Source organism: Frankliniella occidentalis, unplaced genomic scaffold, assembly GCF_000697945.3.
Source record: "Frankliniella occidentalis isolate FOCC.00 unplaced genomic scaffold, Focc_3.1 Scaffold78, whole genome shotgun sequence".
Lineage (NCBI taxonomy): Eukaryota > Metazoa > Arthropoda > Insecta > Thysanoptera > Thripidae > Frankliniella > Frankliniella occidentalis.
In genome coordinates this window covers 1,253,456-1,266,259 of record NW_026267208.1, presented here as the reverse complement: position 1 = coordinate 1,266,259, position 12,804 = coordinate 1,253,456, and the positions used below count along the sequence as shown (strand labels likewise).

At 62.4% G+C, this 12,804-nt stretch overlaps 1 protein-coding gene across 1 annotated transcript in view; it reads right to left on the bottom strand.

Annotated features, from left to right (window-relative positions):
• LOC113203406 (CDC42 small effector protein homolog) overlaps positions 1 to 12,804 on the bottom strand; it is a 21,606-nt gene that overhangs the window by 7,581 nt on the left and 1,221 nt on the right. The window lies entirely within an intron of this gene.

The window sequence follows — 12,804 nt, the reverse complement described above, 5'->3', positions numbered from 1 at the left end:
AGCCTGAATCTGGACGGAATAAAGCGGGATAAAGCCCCCCTGCCTGCTTCCTTCCAACACGGGGGAGATGGTAATCCGGGCCGTGTGCGTCGTGGAATCCGGCCGGACCGGGCAAGCGGTGCAGACATTCTCTGTCCCCCTCTCTCTGTCGCACTCCCACGAGTGCACGCCACTGCATAGGACCTCACAACGGCCTCAGCTCGAAGAGGGAGAGAGAAAGACAGAGAGAGGACCCCCGCGCTGTCTATTGTGATCGCGGCACACACGGCGACTCGTCATATAGTCCAGCTCGTCGGTATCTGTTTCTCGAGGACAGCGAGCGGACAGCGGGCGGGACAGCCGCGACGCGGACGTCGCGGACGTCTCCGCGGCGCGATCATATTGGCTCTTTCCTACGCGTTCTCGCCGAGGCGCGGCCAGCAGTGTGTGTGTGTGTGTTGCAGGAAGTCAAGTCCAGTCGGGCGGATGAGCCTCACCGGCAGCGGCCCGTGCCCGGTGCCCCGTGCGCGCAGCCCCACGTGCGCAGCCAGACATGGGCACGCGCTGCCGGTGCGGTAGTCAGTGCACTGCGGGAAACAAAACACACCGTGTGGAGCGACCGTGCGAGACGCCAACAGCCAGGCCGGCGGCCGACCCAGCCAGGCCAGCCCCGCCGGAAACAAAACCCCTTTCCTCTCCTTGTCTCCTTCTCGCGCGCACACACACACACACTTGACTTCCATGCACTCGTGCAACTCCTCCGCGGCACACAGACTGCAGTCCGCTTCAGGGGCGCCCGGCGAGATCATCTATCCTGCTCGGCGGAGACAACCCCGCAATAAAACAGAAAGAAAAGCTTTGTTACTTTGGATGTGTGTTTTCAACCCGCGGTGAGCTCCAAGAAATACATAATCTGTCAAAACAAATGCCTTGACGAGGAGAAATGCACTGGAAAAGCAAATGCACTAAACAACACCTCCTGGGGCACTAAAGTTTCGTGCCTTTCCAAAGGCACTAAACTTGTATGAAACTCACGTGAAGCTAGCCAGCTAAAGGAGTGAAAGGTCACATTTGGTGCCTTTTAAAGGTTGGGATTCGCACCTTTGTTTTTCCGTTTTTCCCCAGTGTGGTGGCTGAATGTTTTGACAATAATATCAAAGATTCTCAATTTTAAGATTCTTTTTTAAAGAATGGAAGTGCATACATACTACCATCTAACTATTTCTATCAATCAGAATGTGTTGCTAGGGCGCTTCAAGTCATTAGCCAGCTTGGAATAAATGAAGCTTTACAACAGGCCTGTGAGGCATCTGGTGCTTAAGAGTGTCTGGTACTATCGCACTCTTTGCATGGTGCCATCCCTGACACTTTTGGTCCGACGCCACTGGATAAGAGAGAAGCGGGTGATGGTGATGTGTCGGAGCCAACGTGAGGGGGGTCCCGCTTATCATAGCTATGCCTCCCGCCTCCGCCGGCCTCGCCCCCGCCCCAACTCGGCAGCACGGCACGTTCCTTCCAGCGAAAGTCCCCCAGATAAGCCGCATACAGATCACCACAGTTGTTTTATTTTTATTTTTTGCAACGCGGGCCGCACACGAGTCGTGTCCGTGTGTCAACAGTTACTGAGGCCGCCTGCTCGGCCTCGCCTGTGCCTTCACTGCACAAAGCAGTTGTTATTGATAAACGAAATGCACAGTCTTATTCGTTTTGCACATGCACCTCAAATGTCGCTGTAGTGTGCACGGACAGCGTTTGCTCTACGGCGCTCGCTTACAGCGCTCTATTCTTGACCCTCCTGTACGCCCCTTCCCCCCACCCCTACCCCTCGGTCGCTCTGTCTGTTGCGCGTGCAAATGCCCAGCGGCTGGTTGGTTGGTTGGTTGGTTACACCTTTGTAAGCAAATGCACAGGGTTTAAACGGTACCGCGCGCACGAGTGTGTGTATGATTGTGTGTGTGAGAGAGAGAGAGACGGGTTGAATGCTGTGAGTATGTATGTGGGTGTGGGTGAGGTGATGGGAACCAAATGGTAAATGCGAAGCAACTTGACCGGCAGTGGCGGCAGCAGCAGCAGCGGCAGGGGTGGAGCTCAGCCGCGCCATACACACAACACACGCGCGCGTCTTCTGAAATAACACGTGGGCTTTACAGAGGAGCGTCAGGTGGCCGGCAGAGCGTGGCGTGGCGTGGCGTGGCGGGGCGGGGCGGGGCGGGGCGCGGCCACATCGACGCATCACGAGAATAAGAATATGTCCAATGGGGAGGGGCGACGATAAAAGAGCCACCCACTCATTCACATATACGTGACTATGGCAACATGTCTACGAGGCCACACCACCCGGGAGACGAGCGTCGCAAGTAAAAAGTCTACAGAGTGGCGGTGCGGCGGTGCTCTCGCCCACAATGCACGAGAGGGTGGCCGTCGACAGGTAGCCGGCACCTCCCGCTGCGTGAGCAGCAGATAGGCCCAGCGCGAGACGAGCTTGCCGCTGCTGTACCTGGAGGAGGAGGGCATTCTCCTTCCAAGCCAAGACCCTCTCCTCCCACCGCGCTTATCCCAAAACGCTTTGACGCTGCTTATATCCGTTACCCAACTACACCCACAGAGCGAGCGACGTGTCGCCGGGATAGAGAGACGCGGGAGGAAAAAAGTGAAACGAAAAACCACTCTCCGTACTTTGAGACAAGTGAGCAGTCCGTCTTGTGTAACGACCCCCGGGCCCGGGCCGCCGCCGCCGCCGCTCCGGCCGCAGCCGCGGGGGCCACAGCCCCACAACCCGGTGGCGCAGGAAAGCACCACAGAAAGCCAGTTTCTATCATTCCTGTCGTCGCGTCGTTTGTTTTTTTGTTGTTTTTATTCTACTTTTTTGTCCTCGTCGTCGTTCGTTTGACAGCAGGGCAAAGCAGCCAGTCCCGAAGGCAGCTGATTCATCACGAGGAACTGCTTGGATATTGTTTCCGGCGATGCACCGCGCCGAGGCAGCAAAGTGATGTAACGGAACACGAGCCGCTCGGCTGGGCGGCTGCTCGATCAGACGGCGGGCGCGAGGCCCTGCTCCCGGCACCTCCGCCCGAAGGAGGACAACACCTCTACGGGCGGACAGGTGATACACTTGGCGCCGGCCAGGTATCTCTCCACTCCAGCCACACTCAGCCCGAGGGGAGGTGCTCCACTATAAGTTCAACCGTAAATCAGTTTGAGATTTCTCTGATTATTTCTTGGTTTCTTTTTTCTTTTTCTTTTTCATTTTTTACCGATTCCTCTCTGCTTTAATTTGCGCCTTTTTGGGAGGCTTCACACTGATTTTTTTGATTGATTTTTTTAAACACTGATTTTTTTAAAGAGTGAAGTACCCCTTGCCCTCGCCCCGCCCCTGGTTGCCGGGTTGCCGTCGAGCGCCTTGCACTTACTCTATGGTGCCGAGTCGGGTTGCTCCGCCCCGCGCGGTCCCTATCTGATCATGTCCACGTGTCGGGGTGGTGTGGTGCAGTGCACCACCGCCCGCCCGCCCGCCCGAGCCACGTACAAGCCGTACACGGTGTGCTCCCGGGCCGCCGCGCACTGCATCAGCAGGTTTAAGCACCGCACGCCCGCCGACCTGCCAAAGCAGAGTTGCGTTGCATGTAAAAGCGATTACGGCCCGGGCCGCGGCCGCGCGGTGCTCCGACGGGGCGTTAAAGACTTGTGAACAGACTTCGCGCGGGCCACGAAGTGCAACGCCCTCAGCCGCCGGCACGGCCCGGCCCGGCCAGAGCCGTCCGTTCGCGTATTATTTTCGTCCAGTGCAGTAGCCCGCTCCTCCTCCCCCCGCTTGCTGCTACTCCCTGGTCAAGAGCAGGGCGCGGCCGGGCGGTGCAGCCCAGCTCCTCGAGTAGTGCTCCCAGAGAAGGACGCCACTGAGACCACGCGCCTGCACTGCCCGGCCAGGGCGACAGGGCCACGACGGCGATCAGCGCGCGGTGGTTTAGTGTCCTCGCTGCGGGGTTCCTGCCCTCCTCGGTGTGCTGCAGCAGCAGCCTCCGCGACTGCCTCCACCGTACGGGATAAGATCGCCCTGCCCCGCCCCGCCCCGCCAGCCCGCTCCCAGAGATGCTATCGCAGCCGCCGGGCGCACTCTAGGGTTTCACAGGGTCACGGGGAAGACACCGAGGAAATTAACCACATTGCTCTCCGTGCCGTTCGTTCCTGCCGCATCGCGCGAGAAGACCATATCCTCGCAGAGAGACAATTAACGAAAGCGCTTCCAAATAAATGCCGCGCAGCGGGAAAGGGCGCCGTATATAACATGGAGAAGCACCTAAAGCTCGCACCGTCGCGGCGGCGGCGGTCTAGCAGCAGGGGGAGGGAGTAAGGGATGGGAAGGAGGGAGGGAGTCACCGTCGCGTCGTCCGGGACGAGCCTGCCCCTGCCGGGGGACGACCGCACGACCGCAGCCCGCGCAGCCCCGCCCCGCTCCACACCTCGCAAACACGGGCGGGGCGGTGTCGCGGAGAAATCTGCGAGCGAGCAGCGCGACCAGGCAGGAGGCAGGCGAGTCCCGCGGGCCGGGGAAAAACAAAGAGTGAAGGAAAATGAAGCAGCGAAGGGGAGAGCATAGGAAGAGCGGCGCAAAGAGACGCGCCGATGGCACTGGCCTGGAAGCTTGCTGCAAGCGCAGTGCTGCTGCTGCTTCTTACTGCAAGGGCGCACACAACACCTGCAGAGGCGACAGAGCGGGGCTGGGCTGCGAGGGCACTCCCATAGGCAGGACGCGCGCACCGACTGCGAGGGGAACTGAATCTGCGCGGGAGAGAATCGAAGGGCAATGGTACACAGACAAAGCGAACAGACGGCATGTAATCCCCCTCGCTAAACCAGGTCGCGCCGCCCGCAGCAGCAGCGCAGCACAGCCGAGCCGAGCGCCCGGCGGGGTAGGCCACCACCCCACCGCACAGCGCACGCTGCCGGTGCGGGTGGCCTACCTAGCGCTTCACAGGGGCTCGGGGCAGACGAACAGACGGACTATGACGGCCAAAGGCAGACGGACAGGCGGCCACAGGCAGGCAGGCAGGCAGGCAGGCAGACAGACATGACATCAATCCAATAATGCCGTGACCTCCGGCCCCTGGCCCCTTGGCCCCTGCCCCGCGGGAGCACGAGGCCCATCCCGGAGCCCAGCCTCATCAGGAGGAGCCTTCGCGGAGCCTCCGCAAAGAGGAGCCTCAGCCCGCCTCAGACTCAGCGGCGCGCCAAACCATAAAACTTGACGCTGCGTTACGCCGCGATACGGCCCATTGGTCACGCCGCGGGGTGACACTGATCGGCCGTGCTGGCCCCGCCGCCCGCAGGGCCCGCAGGGCCCGCAGGGCTGCAGCCAGCGCGCGCCTCGCGGTTCAAGTTCAAAGCCGTCATGCAGGCAGGTGGGGGGCAGCTAGCACAGCGGCAGCAGCAGCAGCGCGGGGTCGACGGCCACTCGGTCGGACGGGACGAGGCCCCCGCGCGCACCGAATCAGTCCGCACGGAGATACGCCGCGGGTGCGGGCGGTGAGCAGCAGCAGACGCCCACAAGCGGGTGCCAGGATGGTGCGCTCGCGGCCCAGGGCCCAGCCCAGCCCGACCGCTTGGGTACGTGGCGGAGCGGGTACCGAGGGAGGTACCGACTGGGCATGTGTCTCGTTTCCGCCGGTCCTGACGCGCCACGCTCCGCCACGCTCCACCACGCCTGCCGCCCCCCTTCCCCCCTCTTTCCCCCCGGGCCGCTCCGGTCCATTGACCTACTTCCGTGCGCGAGCCCAATGCAAGGGCGGGGTGGGCGGGGTGGGCGGGGCGGGGCGTGCGGCGGGCACGGCGCGGTGTGGCATCGGTCTTATACTGCGGCACGCCGGCCGGCCCCAGCCCGGCCCTCGGCCCGGCCGGAGGAACAGACGCGGACGCTAAGGGGATTTGAGCGTGCAGCCGGCCGTGGCCACCCGCAGCCGACACCCAGGCCCACCAACCAACCACCAGGCGCTGCTGCCACCGGCTGCAGCCCGCGAGCCGGGCACGCGGAGCCACGCGGAGCAGGCCTCCTAGCGGGACTCGCCGCCAAATCAATTGTGGCTCAGAGGCGTGTCGAGGCGCGGCCGGCGGGTCCGGAGTCGCTCGCGCACACGCAGGCCGCCACCCCGCCGCGACGAGTCCCCCCGGTCGCCGTCGAGCAGCGCCGCGAGAGAATCCGTTTCGCGCACTCATCTCATTACCCGGGAAGAGCCGCCGACGAGCCGCGCGCGCGCGCGACGCAAAATTCCGCCATTAACACTTTCGCGGAACGGGCGTCCGCGCGAAGGCCTTTCACTGCGGGGAGCAGAAATAAGACAGATCTGGACCAGATCAGAGGGATCAGCCATCAGCCCGCAGCAGCCAGGGTGGCGTAAATCCGCCCCGGCCAGTCGGCCGCCGGCCGGCCCGGCGCCGGGCGTCGTTGTTGTTGTGCAATCAATAATAGATTTCCTGTGCACATTTCATGAGCCGTAAATAAGGAAACGGCCCCGGAGCCGAGCGACCCGCGCCGCCAGGGGGAGACCCGGCAGTGCCCGGCAGGCTCCAGCGTGAGTCTCCAGCCCACCTGGAGCCTGGAGCTAACCTGGAGCTCACCTGGAGCTCGCCTGCTGGAGCCTGCCTGGAGCCCCACGGGGGCCCCACACGGGGCCGCGGCCCACTCCATACGCGGACTAGCACAGAGTTGCCAAAACAACGCGCAGTTCGCGGCGGCCGACCCACCTCCCCACCACCACCTCGCAAGGTGAACGACTTGGGCGCTGGCGGTGATGACTCTGGGCTGACTGGCGCATCATTATATACGAGCCGGACAAGCATATTTATCACCGGGCGAAAACAAAAAAAAATAATATCAGCAAACCAATTAAAACGCGCACAGCGCGCAAAAAAATAAGAACAAAAGCAATGAAGGAAAGCATCTCGGTCCGCTCTTTTTTCTGCCCTCGCCTGCTGCGTTTCAGCGTGCGCGCGCGCGGCAGCTCCGCGGGGGTTCAGCAAACCCAGCACATAAAAGGTTACTGGGTCGACTTCATTAGGCCCCAGCCCGGGCCGCCCGCCCCGCCGCCCCGCCCCAGCTGCGGAGACAAGAGACGAGCCGCGAGACGCACGAGCGTGAGTCGGGGGCAGCTCCGGCTCGCCACCAAGAGAGCGACACGGCAGCAGCGCACCTCCAGGAGGGTAACACGGGGAGCGGGCAGATGCAGGAGAGTGACACGGGAGCAGCACATCTCCAAGCAAAGAGAGCGCCACACGAGCAGCGCGCACCTCTAAGAGCGACACGGGAGCAGCGCACCTCCAGGAGAGCGACACGGGAGCAGCGCACCTCCAGGAGAGCGACACGGGAGCAGCGCACCTCCAAAGGGGAGGCCCTCGCACAGCACACCTCCAAGAGAGCGACACTCGAGGAGCACGCCTCTAGAAGAGTAACACCGGGGCGCAGGGCGCAGCACACATCCAAGCAGGAGCGACCCGCGGGTAGCGCACTTCCATCCATACCCATTCACTGTAAAGCCATGGGCTCGCGGTGTGGCTTCATCATGGGATTAATCGAAAGAGGTCTGGGGCGTGATTAACTGGCACGCTCGACCATACCGGCACGTCCTGCATGCTGCGCCATCTCTCTCGCTCGCTCTCGGGCTGCGGCGACCATGGTGCTCTCTCTCACCGCCGGCTACAAGTGAACCCAACCCTCGCCACGCGTGTGAGGTGTGGATATATAGGACTGTGGGTCAGCGTCAGCGCGTCAGCACTCAGAGGTCTGAAGCAACGCCACCGGGCGCCACAACACACCAGGTAGGTAGCGCAGCGGCTCGTCCAACAGCAGCAGCAGCGCGTGTGGTTGTCAAAATATTGACCGCGCGGCTCTGGTGCGCAGCAGCGTGCGGCGTGGCGTGGCGTGGCGAGGCGCCGCCGCCGCAGCCCCGCGACAAGCGCCGCCACGCTAAACGGCAGCCTGGACCCTGGACCGCAACGGCCAGCCGGGCGGAGAGAAGAACCTATTGCGAAACAGGCGCCGCCAGGGGAGACCGCAGCGGCGTCACGATCAGCAGCATTCAAACGGGGCTGGGCCGCTGCTGCTGAGCCGCACCACCGGGCCGCCGCGCCGCACTCCCGAACAACAACAAAAAGCGATGGAGCCGAAGAAGACGCGGCCAGATGCGGGGGAGCGGAGCAAAGGGGGGGCTGGGCTGGGCCGCGTGGCGTCGCTGTCATCGAGGAGTCGAGTCAGGGAGGCGTCGCGGCGCGGCGCGCAGCCCGGGAGCCGGGCGAGGCGTCGTGAGCGTATAATAATGCTCCAACACCAAAAGAGGAGGAGCGCCGCGTGGAGAGGGCAGGGCCGGGCAGGGCCGAGCCCTTGGCCCCCCGCTGCAAGATGCTTGCGGCATCGCTGCAAATGGACACCCTGCCCTGCCCTGCGCGCGCCACCACTACGCCGCCGTGGGATTAGCTGCGCTAGGCGCGGGCGGGCGTGAGCAGACTGATTTGGGAAGATGAGAAGGGCCCACCACCACGGCACGGGCGGCGGAGGTAAGGCGGCGGGGGGGTCGTCGGGCGGAGCGAACGCAGGGGACGGAACCGTCGCCGCCGTTAAAAGGTCCACCCAACTTCTGGGACACATTTAGCCTTCGCATCCCATCACCCTCCGCCGCTCTGCCGCTCCGCCGCGCCGCGCGCGCTGAGACTTGAGCCGAGCCGTGTCTCCGGCCCCCGCCCGACGCCGCGACGCCCGACCGCGGCCGGCAGCTTTCCGCGCCAACACCACCACCACCGCACCATCCAGGATCATCACCAGCAGTCTCGCACGCCTCGCACGCAACGCACACGGCAGTGTACTCGCGTACTGCACTCACTCCCACGTCCCGGTCAGTCCGCACAGCCGCGCGCGCGCGCCGGCTCCACGCCATGACCCACATTTAGGGATGTGCAAACTGCTTCACTTTCCCTTTCGGGGAATAACCGTAGAGCCCCGGCGGCGTCCTGCACCAGTCCGGCCCGGCCGTGCTCGCCCTTGAGCCCCCCGCTGGTCGTGCAGGGCCGGGAGGGCCATCAAGAGGCGAGTGCGACCCGCTCTTTCCCGAGCCGACGGGGTTCCACCACGTAGGGACTTTTATTTTGCAGAAAAGTTATTTTGAAAACAACTTTAGGAGTTAAAAATAGAACAAACAATTTTTACCTGAAAAGTTTCAATTTTTTCCATTTTTCTGGAAACATTTCAATTTTTAAAAAATTTTCCTGGTTAAGTATGTCCATTTTTGGGGGCAAAATGTCGGACTTAAAAATTCCCAGTTCCGAGCTCTTGCAGACGCTCCTGTGCTGAATGGGGCTCGCCTCTCTCCATAAGATTAGCACTCAGAAGGGGGCAAACGTAGCGGAAGCGAACCGAGCGGAGCCCGACCGGAATATCGCGAAGCGCGTCCGGAACCCGGGCGGCATCGTCGTGGTTCGCAGCCCGAGCAGGAAGGGAGCAGATCGAGCGAGCAGATCGCACTCGCTGCGTGATAGCCCTGTCCTCCTAGGCGTCGGCAGAGCCCCCGCCACCCCAGGCACCCAGCCGTCGGTCGGCGTGTCGGCGGCATGGTGCACGCACGACATGTACCATTCCCCCTCTCTTTCTCTTCTCCCTCACACACACACACGCACACTCGCGCTCCGCTGCGCTGACACATTGTGGTTACTCGCTCATATCTGTAAGGGCTGTGATTGGATGATAGTCCGTCTCCCTCCCCCCTGCTCCTTTCCGGCCCGCGTATGCCGGCAAGTGGACAGAAGGGAAGTGGAAAGAGGCGGACGGGGAGAGAAGAGAGGGGGAAAGAGGAGGGAGGAGAGGACAGGAAGGGGGCGAAGTAAAAGCGCAAATACGCGCGACCGCGTCCCGATGGTCAGCGAAACGCAGTTTAATTTTATGATTTGAGCTTTCACGGTGCCGAACGCCGAACTACCCAACGTACCGAGGTCGCAGGCACGCGGCCAGGAAAGATTCAAAACCACGTTAAAACCAACGCGACGCACCAGAAAAAGTAGCAGCGTAGTGAGAGAGATTGGAGAATTGGGCGGGAAAGCCGGCTTCATACAAGGGCGCATCCAGGAGGCCATGTTGCGCTATATGAGGATTTCACTGCAACATTGTCTACCCGTCAGCTGACCTATTAAGGGCTTTAGCTGGCTTTAGCGGATGGGCGAGGAGGACCATTGCGTGGCCGGGGCCGGCCGCTTAGGCGAGAATGGGAACAGACAAAAAAAAAAAAACGGCAGGCAGAAGAGTCCTGCTGGCGTCACGCGCGGGCCTTGCACTTGAAACGAAAGACGAGTTATACAACGGCAATGGAGAACAGTGGGTTAATACCGCACAGTCTGCCCCACAGACAGTTTCCCCCGGTCGGCGCAAACACACACTTTTTCTCCTCTCGACAATGGGGACACATATCTAAAGGGACGGTTCGTGAGTGGATACAGAAGGGCAATAGTGTGTGGGGGAGGGAAAGGGGCGAGGAAGGGAAGAGGGGAGGGAAGGGTGCAGGAAGGGACTGACCTTTGTCTCCCTTCCCTTTCCTCCGCACATGAATGCCTTTCCCGCGCCGCGCGGCTCCACCCACGCGCGCCCCGGCCTTCACCGTCAATATACTGTTGTAGTACGTCGTCCCTCGGGGGCCTCGAGACTAGAGGTGGCCCGCCCCGGCCCGCCCCCGCCCCAGCTAGATAGGCGTCTGCCTGAGGAGAACCTTCCTCGCTTTGCTCGACTCGGCTCGACTCCAACAACAAACCAAACTCATATATAGACGACGGTCGGCCATTCCCCGCAGTTTTCACTTCATCTCTCCAGGTAGGCGGCCCGACACGGGCCGGGGCGTCGGCGGCGTCGCCAAGCGTCTTTTCGCGTCCCCACCGCCGCCGCTGCCGGAGCTTTGAGGCCGGCGCCGTCCGTCTGGCTCGCGGGGCCCGCCGGGCCGCCCGCTCTCCCGCCATAACTCGGGATAGAGAGGCTGCATTAATTGCCACGCCCTGGCAGGCCGGGCCGGGCGTCGCCGTCACGGTGAACACACAGACCATCGGGGGCGGGACCCGGACTCGGTCGAGAGTCGGAGAGAATCGAGCCGTGTTTGGACATCCGGAGATGATACTACTACTGTTGAGCAAGAGCCCGACGCGAGCAAGCGACATAAAAATGTAAAAGAACACACGCCGCGGGAGCTCGAGTGATCAGCCGGGAATGACCAACAAGCGCTGCCCTGCAAATGGCCCCGCGTCCTCCTCCCGACCCGTCTCTCTTCTCTTCTTCCTCTCGGCCGGCATGAAGACTGACGGGGCGCGTACCGTGAAAGGGGCCCCTGAATGGCCAGCGGCGGCAGCGGCGGCGGCGGCGGCGGGCGACAGCACATCCTCCCCCAGGTGCGAGCCCATACAATCGTTTTGTCGCTCTTTTATTTTGTTTCCCTTTCCCGACGGTGTACCTCGGTATGCTTAGCCACAACGCTTCCAGAATATTGATGACGGCCACGCATCTAGTTTCCATTTCTTGGCCCGCCCGGCCCCTCTTGCCTCCCCGCGCGCCGCGCACCTCGCCGCGTGGAGAGGCGTGGCGTGGCGTGGCGGGGCGTGGATCTCGATCGAGACCGGCAGTCAAGTCCGCTGACGGGGCGCACCAAGCCGTGTCCATTATAAAATAATACGATAGAGGCAAAAGAGGTAGGGGGGAAAACACAAGGCGCATAGCGGCGGCGGCGGCAGTGGAGGCAAAAGATGCACCTGACTGCTTGCTGCTACCTGGCACAAACTAACCCACTCGCCTAATAAAAACCAGTGGCCCGCGAGGGGCACGGCGGAGCGGGGCGGGGCGTTGTGCAAGTGCAGCTCGCACTGCGCAGTGCGGCGCCGCACCGCGCCGCGCCACACACACATATGGTCCACCACAATTGAAGGTCCCGTCTCGTCTCCTCGAGCAGCCAGTCGCACCCACATGATTGGCAGCCGGCCCGCGCAACACATGACGCGAAGGCAAAGAGCAGCAGCCAGCAGGAGACGCGGCGGAGGAAACGCCCCCCCCGCAGCCCGCAGCAGCCGCGGCCGCCGCAGCCGCCGGTCCGGTATGTTGATGTGTCGATCCCATTTTCGGTTCGCCTTTCAGCGGGGACGTCTTTAGCAGCACCCTCCCCTCCCCCTTTCCCCAAAACTTAACCGCATTTCTCCCGTGGGCGAGGCAGAGCCAAGATAAAATAAAGAAGGCCCATAAAAACAGTCGAAACTGCTACAAAGATCGCTGTTTCGGTGTGTTTTATTCTCTGTGTTTTTGGAATGGAGAACAGCCGCCCAATCAGCAGCACAAATTATTAAAGAGAGAGAGGTTGTCAGAGAGCAGGCCGACTGACTCCCGGGGGAGGCAGGTGGTGGCAGGCCATGGCCGACGGCAGCCCCACCAGGAGTCAGCCCCTCGCCTCGGGGATGTGGAGGGGAGGGGGGTGGCCCACGGCCCACTTTGCCATATCTCGCGCCTTCACACCCTCCCGGGCGCATGCCGCACCCCGCCTGGGGCGCTGGCGCCGGGAGGCGTACGGGCGCACTGCCACAAGTGCAAGCGGCTCAGCTATCGATTTTAGGGCCGTTTGGCGTGGGCGGCCTAGCTGGGCCGAGCAGGCCGGGGCTGGGCTGAACGCGCCGCCCTCGTCTCCTGCAGGCCGCGGGGCTCGGGGTGACTGACTTACCGGGGTGAGTCATCTCGTGTCACGTGCAAAGGAAGGGTGGGCTGGGCCCTGAGGTAGAGGGTGGTGCGCAGGAAGCGGGAAAAAGGTGTGTATGCAGAGGTTGGTTGGGGGG